Source organism: Chinchilla lanigera, unplaced genomic scaffold (assembly GCF_000276665.1).
Source record: "Chinchilla lanigera isolate Chin_1 unplaced genomic scaffold, ChiLan1.0 scaffold00001, whole genome shotgun sequence".
NCBI classification, from domain to species: domain Eukaryota; kingdom Metazoa; phylum Chordata; class Mammalia; order Rodentia; family Chinchillidae; genus Chinchilla; species Chinchilla lanigera.
Window position 1 is genome coordinate 45,206,508 of NW_004955402.1, and position 16,513 is coordinate 45,223,020.

Genomic DNA, 16,513 nt, shown 5'->3' on the forward strand with positions numbered 1-16,513 from the left:
AAAAGAATGGCTATAATCAAGAAATCAACCAATAGCAAATGCTGGAGGGGTTGTGGGGGCAAAAGAACCCTTCTCCACTATTGGTGGGAGTGCAGACTGGTGCAACCACTGTGGAAATCAGTCTGGAGATTCCTCACTAAACTAGGATTAGAAGTCCTATTCAACCCAGTTATTTCCCTTTTAGATATTTTTCCAGAAGAACTGGAAATATCATACCACAGCAATATATGTGCACCTGTGTTTATAGCAGCACAATTTGTAATAACTAAATCATGGAAACAACCCAAATGCCCATCCACTGAGGAATGGATAAATAAGATGTGATATTTTTATATCATGGAGTATTACTCAGTTATAAAAAATAAATACAAGGCTTTTATAGGTAAGTGGAGGCAGCTAGAGACCACACTCATAAGTGAAATAAATCAAATCCACATGTGTAAACATAGTATTGTCTCCCTAGTATAGTAAGAACCTTTAAAGAGTAAATAAAATCTGAAAGGTACAACATATATTGTAAAAGAGAAAGAAACTGATCAAAAGGAAAAAACAACGGAAATGAGAGAAAAGAGGAAAGAAAAAAGGAAGGGAAAAATACGTATATATACACACAAGGTAGCTAAGATAATTATACTACTAATTTCTATCATTTTGTTGAAAGGAACAGCTAATATGAAATTGTTTGATCAGTCTTACATGCCTAGATCAGGTTATCTGAGTAACAACTTTGAAGATAACAATACGTAATACAAAAACCACTGCTAATTTCCTATCACTTCGTTTCAAATTCTATATCGTTTTTATTGTTTTTTAGTCATTTTGTTTATGTCTTTATTTTTGTTAATTGTTTTTGTTGTTATCTCTTTGAAATAAAAAAAATACCTTTATTCTATTCTGGATGAATAGTCAGAAATAAAAGTCACTGTGAATATTGTCACCATTATCCCACTGTTGCTTACTTATTGTTTTGTTGGCAAGAGATATTGTTCCACCCAAATCCTTTGGGTTTTTGTTTTGTTTTGGTTTGGTTTTTGTTTTTTTTTTTTCTGGAACCGGGAATCTAACTCACGACCCTGTGCTTGCCAGGCAAGCGCTGTGACGCTGAGCTAAATCCCCAGCCCACACCCAAATCCTTTGTATGTGAACTGTTTTACCATTCTGGAAGTGTAAAGATATTTTTACTTCTAAATTATTAAAATTTCATAATAATGTGGTACAATATTGGATTTTTACTTTCATTGTGCCAGATCTTTCTTTTAAGACATACTTTTAGTTCTGGAAAATATTCTGTACTACATCCGTAATAATTTCTCTATGTTTTTACTCTTCTCTGTACAATCTAGTTAGTATAATTTCAAAATTCCCAAATCTCCATGAGTTGGTTTTGTTCTCCCATCTGTTTGTGTTACTCCTTGAACTATTCCTTTTACTTTACTATCCCACTATTCCTCAGCTTTTAAATTGCAGTTTTTTTAACTTTCACCAGGTCTCCCCTCCCCCACGGTCATCTGACTATATCTATTTTATCCCATTTTTATTTTATTATCTAAATTAGCATTTTTCACTTATCCAATTTAGAATATTCCTCAAAGATCTTTTTAGATATTTTTCTTATTCCTTGCAATGTTTCTGCTTCTTATATATTCATGACTTTTTCTTTTAGAGATGAGACTTTCAGCCAAAATTTTATGATCTTTGGGCATTTGTTAATACTTAACCTGAGCCCTAATAAATTAACCAAACACTGATGGAGTTGGGGTGAGAGGACCTTCAACACCGTGATTATAAAGCTATTTTTTTCCACTAAAAGAACATTTGAAATATAGTATTTGGGATTCTGTCCTCAAAAGAGTATCAATTTTCTAGGGATTAAAAAAAAAAAAACCTCTATTTTTCTGCTTGATGAGCCTCTATTACTAGCTATGAGCACCCTGAAAATGAGTACAAGCAGTCCAACCATTTGCTAATTTTTAGGTTCTCTGGTTCTGCAGGACATGAACTGGTTTCTCATGAATATATCGTTCTAAAACCTATGGAGGCCCCGGATATACTTCAGCGGCACAAGCGACTGCCTGGCAAGAGCAAGATCCTGAGTTTGATTTCTGGTACAAAAAAAACAATAAAAATAAAAAATAAAACCTATGGAGTTCTCTCCTTCAAACTGCTAATTATCTACCATGATTTCCATGTAAAAAAAGAAGAAAAGCCTGATGATACTTGTCTGCTATTATCTTCTCTCCTGTTCTATTGATCCCACGAAGTAGTAACTTTTTAGTCATTCATTGCCATTTAATTAAATAAATGCACATGTTCAAATACTATGTCTATCCAGAAGCATTAGATGGTTTCAATATATTTAAAGAGTTTTTTGAGAATATTCATGCTATTTATTCATTGGGCATTTTAATAATAATCCCCAAACCTCAGGATAAAATGGGTTGGAAGGAGGCAGAAAGATAAAATGTGCTGTACCTTAAAAGAAGTCTCAAGTGATTTACAGACTTTTTTAATATATCCCAAAGAAGGGGCTGGGGATTTAGCTCAGCAGCACAGAGCCTGGCTGGCAAGCGTGAGGTTGCGAGTTCCATTCCTGGTACTGGAAAAAACAAAACAAAAATAACAATAAAAAAAATATACCCCAAAGAAGAATTAAAATATAAAATCCACTGATATAAGAATATTTTATTTTATATTAGATAAAAATCTTAAATCCTGAATTTCCATAGCATATTCCTAAGTTGATAAAATTAAATCATATAAAATTTAAAAATGAAAATGGCAAAACAATGTTGTATAGCAGTAAAATTATGAAGACCATTGCTTTGATAATACATTATCAGTTGTTCATAAAATGGTATACTGGGGCTGGGGATTTAGCTCAGCGGCAAAAGTGCCTGCCTGGCAAGCGTAAGGTCATGATCAGTTCCCGGTACCGGAGAAAAACCAAAAAAAAAAAAATGGTATACTGTACAGCATATATATGATCTAGGTCAAAATTTTTAAATTCTGCTCTTCAAAGATAATATCAAGAAAATTCAAATTCAAATTACACAGCAGGATAAAATATTGGCCAAACATATGTAATAAAAATAATTACATAATTCAATCAGAAAATAAACAGCTTCATTAAAAATGAACAATATATTTTATAGATATTTTACCAAAGAATATATACAAATGACAAACAAGCACAAGCACAGATGCCCAACATCGGAAGTCACTAGAAAAGTGCAAATTGAAACCTCACCTATATCCACTACATACCTTGTAGAATGGACAAATTATGAAACCTGACAATATTCAGTGGTGGCAAGGATGTAAGGAAACTAAGAATTTCATAAACTGTTAGCGGAAGCAAAACTGGTATAGCCCCTTTGGAAAACAGTTTGTCAGAGTGTTAAATGCTAAATCATTACCAGAAGACCTTACTTTTGCATTCCTAGTACTTACTTAAAGTAAATGAAAACAAATGTCCACAAAAGACTTGTATTCCAATATTCACAGATTTTTATTAGCCGGAAATTGGAAACATTCAAAATGTCCTACAGTCAGTGAATGAAAAGCAAACTTTGGCCTATTTATAGAATGGAGTATTACTCCTTGATGGAAAAGAATAAATTGCTGACATAAACAACACTACAGATTAATCTCAAAAGTATCATGTTAGACAAAGAAGTCAAACACAAGAGACAGCAGACTCTGTGCATGTCCACTTCCATGAAGCTTTACCAGACCAGTAGTTCCCAAGGGCTGGGCATAGAGAAAGAATTTACTGTACAGGGACACATGGGAATCTGCAGGTATGTGTAAATGTTTTATATCATGAGTGTGGTAATAATTACATAGCTATGTCTGTCTGCCTGATTGCATCAAATCATACACTTAAATAAGTAAATATTATATGTAAATTATTCTTTAATAAAGCAGATAAAAGTAAGTTGAGGATCTTATAAGGCCATAGGAAAGCATTCATAATATGTTAAGAGAGCAAGTGGATTTATCTCTGTCAAGAAAGAAATACTTTTGTTCAGTGGCTTAATAGAAGAGTTTTATTTGTGGGAATTCATTTATAAAGGCATTAGAACCAAAAGGCCAAGTACAGGGAAATGAGCAAACTAGAGAAGAACAACATCCAGAAATCACAACCATACTGCAGGTTGGGAAGGCTGACCTTTGGAGCTGGACCTACCCAGGAGGATTTAAAATAAAGACAGGGGCTGCCCATTAAAACATTTCAAAGCATTGAGCTTTCTGAAGAATTGTAGAACCACTGCCAGAAATACTGAGTCTTTGACAGAAAGGGATAGCAAAAAATATCCTGTCTTCCAACAGGCACACACAGACCCTCTGTTGGCTGAAACTCTTAGAAGCTATTTGGCAAATGAACCAGAGAAATACAATCATTTTCAGAGGTCACTATATATATATATATATAAAAAACAGGAAAAACATGATTTATATATGCACCAGAAAATCCCTGCAAAAAATATGGTCACAGCTATAGTTATCTCTGGTAGAATAATTGTGGGTTTAATCAGTCTTACCCCCTCACCCCTTGCTCTTTCTTTTTGAACATATACTACTTTCACAATCAGTAATTTTGTAGAATTGTCTATACTTTTATATAATTGAAAGGATGGTACCAGAGCCCAACATTTTCCAGAAATTTTGTTTTCTCCTCTTTAAAAATACACAGAAGATGAAGTTTCTGGGTTTGGCATAGACTTGACTCTAGTCATAAAGCGTTAAATCTTCAGTCATCCCTACTTAATTACATTATATTCAATGTTGTTTTAAAACGTTCCAACGGAGCTTGGCATGTGCTAATTCCCATCCAGCCAGTTGGAAAGAGCACCATTCCAGCACAGAGCCAGGAGAAGCTGCAAGTATGAGCAGTGGAATCATCCATGGGCAATTCACCTAGTGGCCAGATGCCTTTCACAATTTAACCAAAGATGCTAGGCAAAGGCAGGTTTCATGAAATATACTCGGGCGATTTTTATGTAGATCTATGAATAATGTCGTCTTAATTTTACAAGCATTAAGAATTGCTCTGATCATAAAGTATACGTTAAAGGTTGCAGTATTTGTAAGATTTCAGTGTATCAGTTAGGAAGCAACTGAGGATAGATAGATAGATGTCTCCAGTATTCCATGTCTTTTCATCATTATTCCCCAAACAGCACAATACAAATTTTTTACATAGCATTTACATTGCTTTTGGTATTACAAATGTCCTAGAGATGATTTCAAGTATATGAGACAATGTGGACAGGTTACATGCAAATACTTTACTATTTTATAATAAGAAACTTGAGGATCTGCAGACCTTGGTATCAGCAGACCTTGGTATTAGTAGGAAAGTCTGAGAACAAATTCCCCATGGACACTGAGAGACACCCGCATATATACAGACAGGGAGCGAGAAGGAATCTATTACAAGGATTCTGCTTACATGATTGTGGTAGCTAAGTAAGAATTTCAGGGGCTGGGGATTTAGCTCAGCAGCACAGCGCCTGCCTGGCAAGCACGATGCCATGAGTTCGATCCCCGGTACCGGAAAACAACAACAAAAAACAAACAAACAAACTGACAAAAAAAACAAAGAATTTCAAAGACCTATAGGGCAGGCAGGCAGGAAAAGCTTATTGAGCAAAAGGAGAGCATCTGAAGATCGAGATGCTGTTGGGAATCTCTTTCACCGTTAACAGTTGAATACTTTTTAGGGGGTTCATCTGGAAAAGTCTGACTTACTAAGAATAATCTTGATATTTGAAAATCAACTCATTAGAAACTTTACATCTGAAAAATCTCTGAAAAGTAGTACAATAGTTAGTGTTTGTTTGAATAACTGAGGTTCTGTGTATGCTACAAAATGTCTACTGGACTCTCTTTTGTGTCATGATTTGGCCTAGCTAATAAACACATCAAAAAACTATCACACACAATTGCCACATATTTGTTTATCATTGTTTTAAGAATTAGGTATTACTCAATCACTTCTTGGCCTTTTGGCTAAGATCAAGTGAAGAATTAAGTATTACCCAACTACAAGACAATATCTGTCTTCTTTGTCAATGTAAGGGCCAGTGTATAATAAGTGCTCTGCAAATACTGATTCAATGAATAATACTTTCTTTTATAGGTTCTACAGCATCAAAATGCATGTTATATCCACTAATTTAATGTTCATTTTATTTTGAAAACAGAAATTAAACTATGAAGCTCTGGGAAGAAATAATGATATAAGGGGTGACATTCTGATAGTTAAGAAAAGATCTGTCCTCCTCAGTCCCTGCTCCTCTGCTTTATCCCTTGAGACTATATTTCTTTCAGAATGAAACTGAGACAGAGTATGTATTCTGCCTGGAGTACAAAATGGTGGTGTAGGCTTCACAGCTAGATGATTCTTTAGTAAGCTTCTCTGGCTTTGCCTTCATTTGTTTTTGTGACCAGAAGTTTTTCACTACAAACAAGGTTAGATACCCCTGAATTCATCCTTGTTGTAACTTTTCCTGTGCTCCATTTATAATTGGGCATTTACTGTCATCCTCCTCTAGCATATATTCCAACAGATGAAGTTTTGTTGATATCATAGCCAAGAGTCAAGCATACAGCTCCTGAAACACAGTAGTAGTTCAGACATTCATTGAGTGAATGAGAAAAAGAACAAAGAATGAATTTTCGCCAGCCTGAAACTCCTGAAGAATCGCAGCTCCTTCAATAAGTTTCTAAGTAAGCCCTTTCCTTCTCCCCTCAATACCATCGGTGATCCTAAAATAGGGAACAAAATAAAACTCAGTTGTCAGTGGATATGATATCAGCCAGTGGTAGATCTGCTATTTCTCCAAGGATTATGTATATAACTGCGACTTTAAAAAATTTTTAATTTAGAAAATTCTAATCCTGATGAGCTCTGCAGACTCAGTGTCAAGAATCTCAGTGTGATTAACAGAGGTATTTAAGTCTGGGGGAAACGTGAGCAAATAAATAAACTCCAAGAAAGATTCAGTGAGAAGGTTCATATGTGAAGGACAATCTCCTGAGAACACAAGCCTGGATTATGAGAGTTTTCGTGCTTGTCTTCCCTGACATACACTCAATTTTCTCTCAGGAGGGCAATGGAGAGAAAAAAGGAAGAAGAATGAAAAAAAAAATCTCAGGCACAGAAAAAAACAACCTATAATCCATTTCAGCCTTCTTGTGAAAAGTGCTAGCTAGAAAGCTTTGCACTAATGCCACAGTAAAGCCAGGTGTCTGCCACATTCAGCTTTAATGTTCATTGGACTTACCCCTGGGAAACTTTTTGAGACTAACCAAGTAGACATTTTACTCAAATTTCCAAATAATATAACTTTTTATCAGTTTGTTATGATAGGATTTTTTTTTGTACCGGGAATCGAACTCAGGACTTTGCATTTGCTAGGCAGGCACTTGTGCCACTGAGCTATATCCCCGGCCTTATCAGTTTGTTATGAAATCTCCAGATTCCAGTTACTAATTTATAAATGAGCCAAACTATATGCTCAGTGTATTCCTTCTGTTCTATGGCTAAGCTTTTGGGTGTCTGCTACTTGCAAAAGTAGTTAAAAGCTCACTAAAGTCACAGGAAGAATACTTTCAGATGCAGACATTTTATGAATTTCACAATTGAGGGATCAACATTCTTTCTTCCATTGTGTGAAGAAAGGACTTGTCCTTATTCTCAGACTCCTAAAGCTGAGCTCCTTTTGCTGGTCTGTCCTCAGTTGCGATGCTGCTTCAATCTCCAGGTTATCCCTGGAAGTAGGACACTGGGAGCATAAAACTAAAACTGATGGAGGAGGGGCTCCTAAGGTAATTTCCTGCTCTTTAGAAAAGTGTGTAGAAGGCTGGGTTGGTTCTTTCACCTCCATCTAAAAATGGTTATAAAGGGACCTAGAGCAGCATGCACAAAACTCAAAAGAATAGCTTCCAATGCATTCACAACTGATAAGAAGAGCATTAGTTATCTAGTGCTGTGTAACAAATTACCATGAACTGGCTTCAAACTACACATGTGATCATCATAGATTTTTCATGAATCTAGCATCTAGATATGATTTAACTGCCTCCTCTAATCACCATCTCTCAAAAGGCTGTAATCAAGATGTTAGGGGGACCTGCTTTCTCACCTTAAAGCTCAACTGAGGAAGAATCCTCTTTCAAATCCACACAGAAATCCAAAGAACTCAGTTCTTTGCTCATTGTCAGCCAGAGGCTGTACTCGGTTTTGCCACATGGACCTCTCCACATGATGGTGCACAGCACGGCAGCTTGTATCATTAAAGCTAGCAAGAGAGAACCTGCTGGCAAAACAGAAGTTACAACTGTATGTGACATCCCATCATCTTTGCTGTATCGTATTATTTAGATGCAAATTACAAGTCCCATCAATACTCAGAAGAGAGGATTACACAAAGGCAAGAACATGAGGAGGTAAAGGTCAGTGGGGGCTGTATTAGAGGGAGGCCTACACCATTTGTCAATACAAGGCTTGCAGGGGTTGGCAGAAGGAAAAGCAGGACAAGTTAAATTTCTAGTTTAATTACTACATCTGAAAAGCAGACACTATTAGGCAGACAGGACATAAAGTAGGCTTCATTAAAATGATGTATTTAGATAACTGTGATAGCTAACTGCTTCTACTTCCAGGTTAATGATGTCCTCTTTGAATCCCCCAGAGAGTTTAGAGACACAGATCGCTAGCGCTTTATTCAAGAACAAACACAGTCCATAGTACTTCAGGCTCTTGACAACATTAGAGATCTTTAATATATAAAAGTCTGGAGTAAAACTCTTAAATTCCTTACGGTTTTCCCTTTTTCCCCTGGATTCTGTTTTTATCATCGTGGACTATTTTCTCTTTTCACATCCTAATGCTAGGAGCTCTCTATAACAGTAATAATTCTTTTTCATTGAGCCATTTGTACCCTACCATCTAAGGTCCCTTGAAATTAAGAGTACCTGTTGGTAAGACACTTTTCCTACAAACAACGGCCATAAAATCAAGTGAAACTAACTAGTCAGTGTGTAGATCAAACAGTCTTCATTAGACCTACACCCTTAAAGGTATAGCACTCCAGTCAATAAAGAGTAATGAAAAGATTTAGGATGCTCAAAGCTTTTCAGTTCATTAAAGAACTTTAAATGTCATAATTTATTCTTAATTTAATTTAATCCAAATGTTAAACATAGGAGATTCAAATAATCCTATAGATAGGTTTGTCTGATAATCTTCCTAAAAGCTAACTACACAGGAAACAGTTTTGAAATTTGGAAATAGAACAAAAAGAAGTCTCCCAGACAATGAAAGCTGTGGATCCATATACATGGGTCTAGTTTACAGAAATTTCACTATATAATATCCTTTCATTTTCTTTAACATCTACCTGACTCACATCTCTATGAAGACTTCTCAGTCTTCCATAAATCTACATTGTGCTATATGTCATGTTGGATAATTTAACTGTTTCTCACAAGTTTCTGATTTTCTACAACTCATTATTAGTCCACTGAGGTTACGAGCATCTAACCCTGCTGTGTCTCCTCAAGCCCAGGCAATATGGTATCTTCTCAGAATACAGATTCCAATACATCTACTTAGAAGTTTATTTTGAAAAAATGGCTTGATTTCACTTACCATTTGAACAATGTTGACCTTATGAGAAAGAGCATCAAAAATAAAATCACTTCATAAAAGATGGAACAATTCATAAAAATAGGTTTGCTAAGCTAGATATACTACTAGTTTCTCTAAGTCCATTGAATAGAAAAGTTTGTGCTGATATTGTTTGGACAATATCTCCAGCTTATATCATGTAACCTGAGTAACTACTCTGATGATAATAATATGCAATGTATTAATTACTTTGACTTTTCTACTATCTCATTTTTAACTGCTTTTTTATTTTTTTCTTCTTTTTATAATAAAAATAAATCAATAAAAATAGGCTTCTATGGATCCGTTGTTTTAGCTATATAATTTATCAGTTAAGAAGTTATCAAATGTAGTGTGACATGGAACTAAGAGCTCAAATGAAAAGAAATTTAAAAACCTAGCACTCATTCCCTTCAGCATCTAGATGAAGAAATAATTGCCGAGGAATTCTGAGATCCAGATTCTAGCTACTCATGTGTTTTGTGACTTTGTGCAAATCCCTGAGCTTCTTTATGCTTTATTGTCATCCAGCACTGACTTGACAAGAGCTGACCTAGATGAATTTACTACTCTACACTATTAAGGTTTTCTATACTAACTGTTTCTAATCTCATTCCGAGTTTAGGAACTTGTACCACTTGGTCAACTATGGTGCTTTGTGGGAGATGGGGCTCAGACCACTGATGAGGATTATTCCTTATATTTCGCCCTGTTCAGCTCTGTAATTGCCCACAGAGGCAATGAAATGTTCTTAATTTGCTTCCTGAACACCCTAGGGACCACATTGAGATTATGAAAGCTTTTCCTCTTTTTCAGTGGCCTGGTTTTACCCTCCTATCCTAAATTTATTTGAACAGGAAAATTTTTAATATTTAAATATGTGTATCTTCTAGGTAAATGCTAAGTGTCATTTTCCCTAAGTTAGGAAATGCAAATAATGAAGAGGCTGCCACAAAATAAGGAACTATTGTTAAGGAAATAAAAAATGATACAAAATAGAAACAGAATAGAGACATTATTTAGTAGCCAAAATAACTCCATAACTCCCTCCTTTGAAGTATTTTCCATAGAGAACTTCCTGTCCTTGTTCTTTCTCTTTTTTCCAATCTTAGAGAAATGCATCTGGCATTAGATGTTGTTATAAGGTGTCAAAATTTGACTGTGAAATGTGTCAAACAAGATGCTCTTCAACTATCATTGGGAACTGAGAACTTCAGGGAGAAAAGCCTTTACTTAGAGATAACCAAGTAAGTCTAGAGAAGGCATGTGGTGCAGTCAATCCTTAAATTTGAAGTGAAACAGCAAGAAGCATTTTATTATGCCTGTTCATTTTTAAACCCCTGGAGGAAGATTAGCAACAAAGTAAATACACATCAAAAAAATCTTTACTATCCAGTATGTAATCGTTATGGGGGACAAGTTCTTAAAGTTTCATTATGACATAAAATAGCTTTGAAGTTGCCTCTGGTTGGCATCAGGTAGCTCTTGGCATAAAAAGTCAAGCAGCACTTTGTGCTCCTGGCCTGAAAGAAAGGAGCATCTACTTGCTAGCAAAACAAATGCTTGATGAGTAGCATGTTGACTTTGTAAAGTTGAAGGCCTCAGGCTTCATCTATTTATAAAAGAGAGGCTATTTTAGAGCAAGTCAGATGTGAGCGAGTAGCGAGGAGGCAGAGTGGAGACAGAAAAGGATAATCTCCCTGAACATCTGTCATGACTGCACATAAAACCTTACTACAAAGTCATATGTGATCCATTTGGCACTTTAGACTGTCAAGCATTGACTATGTAAGTGAATGTTTGCAATCACGCTATGTGCTTCTGTTTTTATGGTGCCTATCACTATAGACTCAGGCAATCAAGAGAGGCACAACCAACATAATCAACAGGTCAGTAGAGAAGATGCATTTGACCTCTGAAGTCACAGAATGGGGCATACATTATTATACGCTCTTTCATTATTTTCCAAAAGGAATCAGGCAGAAAAGCAAACATTTTCGCCATTAAATAAGCTGCCAATTGACACTGCCTTTCTCAGTTGATGAAGCCACAGGCCACCGTCACTCTGAATCTTGTCCACAAAGACGGCACTAGAAAAGCATCAGCACCGCAGTAAAGTAGAGAAAGTAGTCCTCTCACAGAGCCAGTACATGTGGCAATAACTCAACAGCATGCCTCCTCCAGGCTTGGTTGCCTATTGCACAACAAGGGTCTTTTTTAATTTACTTAGATGCATATTGACCATATTTGCTTGGCACTGTCATGTAAGAGTATGTTCAATTAGAGGATCTGGGGGAGGGTTGGGGTATACATTGCACTGCCTTCTTTTATCCTTTCGGTCATATTCACCAGGACTGAGAGCCATTTGACACCTCATCTCTCTCCTTCAGAGCATCATCATCTATACTGGAGACAGCACTGTCAAGCCCTCAATTCCAATTATAACATTAAAATATGTAGCTATAAGAAATGAAATATTTAGATGAAATTTATCATCCATTAGACACAAAAACAATGATAATAGTGTTTTTTTGTAAAATGTCTGCTGGTCAGATTTTTTAAAACAATAAATATATCTGACATCAAAATAATTTTCCAAATCAGAAATCCACAGACACTTGAACAACCCAACAGTCCTTTTCTGGGTCTAAGATACCTTGACACAATGAATTTTAAGTGGGCATCACCTCCATACTTGCAAAGAGCTATCCTTTTGAGGATCATGATAGAGTCTGCCATAGTTTCAGAGTCTGCATATCATTCTTTCTGGAAAAAGGATGTCACTTAAATATATATCTAACAAACACAATGCAACATAATCAACTCTCAGGAGGATGAGGTAGGAAGATTGCTGTGAGTTTGAGTCTAGCCTGGGATAAATCGAGAGTTCAAGCCAGCCTGAACTACATAGAAAGACCTTGTCTCAAAAAATAAAAGCAAACAAATAATTTAAAAATACGTTTTAAAGGGAGTTACTTGTCTAATAGTTCTTTGTTCTCCTGCTACATTATGTCTTAGATTATAATCCATTGTTAGTATTAAAATTCAATCTCCCTCTCCCTGAGTTCTTAATTATTAAAATGATACTTACATTTAAACGTTTGTAGGTAAAGTATGGCAACTACTTTAGTTTTTTAATTTTAAAGAGAGTAATACATGAGAAACAAACAAACAAAAAAATAGAACAGTAGTAGCATACCAGTATCATGAACATAAACAAATCAAAGCAAGAACATTCAAAGTGATACAGGGTCTCAAGACAAAGTAATACAAATCAACAGGGGTTGTTACACTGCACATCGCCATCCTCAACTACACTGCTCAGATTACCAGATGCAGAAATGAAAGACTGCTCAAACCATTAAAGAGAATAAGAAAATAATTCTTCAATAAAACCTTAGAGATAATACAGAGTTTCACTAGACATGATGGTAGGAGTTCACTATTGTAATTCCATTCATATTGTTACCTTCAAATCAGTTGCTCAGACCACCAGACACAAGCATGCAAAGTCGATCAGAACATAAAAAGTTGTGAGCATTAACTGTTCAATTCAATGTTCAACATCATTAGTCATTCAAGAAATGCAAAATAAAATAACAGTGATATTCCATCTCACCCCAGAAAGAATGGCTATCATCAAGAAATCAACCAATAACAAATGCTGGAGTGGTTGTGGGGAGAAAGGAACCCTACTCCACTGCTGGTGGGAGTGTAGATTGGTGAAACCACTGTGGAAATCAATTTGGAGATTCCTCAGAAAACTAGGATTGGAAGTCCCATTTAACCCTGCAATTACTTTAATACATCACAAATTGTCAGGTTCTATATTTCATAATACCTTTGGACTAGGACACAAAAGATACATGAATCAGATGTGTGATTTGCACCAAAAAATTTTATTAGTAGTTGCAATATTATGCAATAAAAGACAACTACAGAACGCTTGCATAATTTTTATCATTTACCCTATATGATCAAGAAAAAAATTAAATAAACTGATCAAAATCACAAAATTTGTTTTCTTAATTTGGTCTCATAATACCTGGTGAAGGGCAAAACCAGAAACAATATATATGCCACATTTAACTCTTAATTGGAAAAATTTAATTTTAGCTCATTACCTCCTTCCTTCTCCCTTGTTACTAGTAAACTTGGTACTCATTGTTTCATACTTCTACGGGGATGAAAAACTGTATTACCTCTGTATTTACTTGCCTGCTTATTGTCTGTCTCTCCTGTGGAAATAGAAATGCTGTGGCAATGTGAGTCACGTCCTCCTTATTCCTTGCTGCAGCCCCAGTAATGGGAAGGATGGTTGCACAAAACAGGTACTAAAACAACCTGAAAAATTAGTTATCCAATACATGGTTGAAATTTTAAAATGTGAACTCGAGCCTCACTGACAACAGAAATCATACCTCACCACAGTTCCTTATGAATAAGCCAGTCTCAATCCCAGTATCTGATGTCTTCTAAGCCCAGCTTCTGTCCACACCAACTTAAATTTAAGGTGAAGTCAAACTTCTGCCCCACCCCTGCATTGAAAATGTACAGCCAAATTCTTCTCAAAATATTCTAATACTAATCCTGAGTGACATTCTCTTACCCCTTTCTCTTTTGCTCCGTCACACAGCAGTTGTCATAGCTGAATTTCCCTGAGCTGTGGCCTCTTTTTCTTTGAAGCTCCTGACAGATGGCCAATTCTCTTCTCCTTCTGACAAACCACCATGTGCCATCCAGTTCTCACCGCTTCACACTGCCCTCTGCGTGCTCTATTCCTGCTCTCAGTGTCTCGCCCTGTCTTCTCCTTTAAGCTCTAAACCATTATCTCTAAACTTGCGCCAGACATTTTTCTCTCACATACTGCTAACATTTTAGATTCATCACATCTAGAACTACCTACCACTGACATTTATTTTTATGAACATACATCTTTCATCCCAACCAGATTGAAGGAATGGTGTGGTATGTTTTTTTTCTCTGTTTCTTTATTTTTTATCCACATTTCCATAAGCAAGCTAATACCATGGGCTTTTGGGGTGTTTAAAAATGCCTGTGTTTGAATGAATCCAAAGTGTGGTGGAGGTTGGTGGTAGAATTGTGTCCCCTTTAAAGAGACTGAAGTCTTAACCCCTACAACTTCATTTCAAAATGTGACCTTATTTGGAAATTCTCTCTCCCTCTCCCTCTCTCTCCTCTCTCTCTTTTTCTCTCCCTCACCCCTCACAAATACATGTATGTATGCACTTTTTTAAAAAAATGAGGTCATACTCGAGTTCAGTAAACTTTTAATCCAACATGGTTGGTATCCTTATAAGAAAAATGGAGATGCAGATGGTGAGAAGAATGCCAGTGAAGTTAGGGGCAGAGAATGAAACCATGCATCTACAGGCCAAAGAATGCCATGGATGACAGTAAATATCAGATGCCAGAAGAAGCAAGGAAGTGTCTCATCTACATATTTCAGAGGAAGCAAGGACCTGCTGAAACCTTGATCTTGGACTTCTAAGGTCCAGATCTGTGGGAGAATACACTTCTGTCATTTACAATCATCTAGTTTGGTATACTTTGTCCCTAATAAACTAATTCAAGGAAACAGCACAGCTTTGAGATCAAGTAAACCTGAAGTCACTCCTAACTATTTAATTCAAGTATGAAAGTTTGGAAAGTTTATTCAATTTGCTGTTTCTCAGCTTTGTTATCTGCAAAATGAGGATAATACTTGTTTCACAGAATTTTAGTGAAAATTACTTTTTATAATATGCATTACAAACTTCACACAGAGCCTGGCCATAGTATTTGCTCCAGGTTGATAGCTTCTTTTCCATTTGCACTTTTAAATGAACCTTTTATTTATAATAACTGCTATATTTATTCAGAAAATAATTATTAAATGTCCCCTTTGGGCTAAACATTGTTCTAGGCATTTGGGAGATAAAGAGGAAAACTAACCTCTCTCTGGTCATTTTCCTATAGACATCAAGTTTTCTTTCTTTCTTTCTTTCTTTCTTTCTTTCTTTCTTTCTTTCTTTCTTTCTATCTATCTATTTCAGTACTAGAGATTGAATTCAAGGCCTTTGTACTGAACTACATTCCAGTACTTTTTTGTTTTTATTTTGAGACAGGGTCTTTCCAAGTTGCTAAGCTGCCTGGGAAATGCTTCAATTTGTAATCTTCCTGCATCAGCCTCCCAAGCTTGATTACAAGGATTATAAGAGTATGCCACCATGACTGAGTAGCAAATCTATTTTTAATGAATAAATAAAAAAACTAAAAGTGATATCACAAGTTGCCATAACTCTACTACAAGGAATTATGATAATACAAAAGAAATGAGTGGATTTGGCTATTAAGCTATAGTAGAACCTTTTGAAAGTATCAAAATACTTGCTAGCAAGCCATCATCACATAATTCTTTGCTTGCATGATATAAAGCAGTATTAACTAAGATTATCTTTCCCTTTAAGATGTAAGGGGGAAATAACAATTTTATTACTTTTCTTAACTGCAACTCTATATTTGCATGAGATGTGGCAAGAAACCAATTAACTTCTGCACATACAAAAATATTAAATGGTTTAACTGTCTTATGTTAAGACATCTTCAAGTTAATTGTCACCAATGAAAAGGAAGCAATATTACTCTGAATGTATTTTTCAATCTTAAAAATAACACCCTGATACAGTTATAATCATTTTACCATTTTCTAAGATGTATGTAGTGGTAGGCACTGGAGTCATAGAAAAAAGTTTTAAAAAGTGCTACTCAAAATGTAAAGGAATGGAAGTTACAAAACAACAAACTAGCTCTTAAGCTTTAGAATATTAAGAA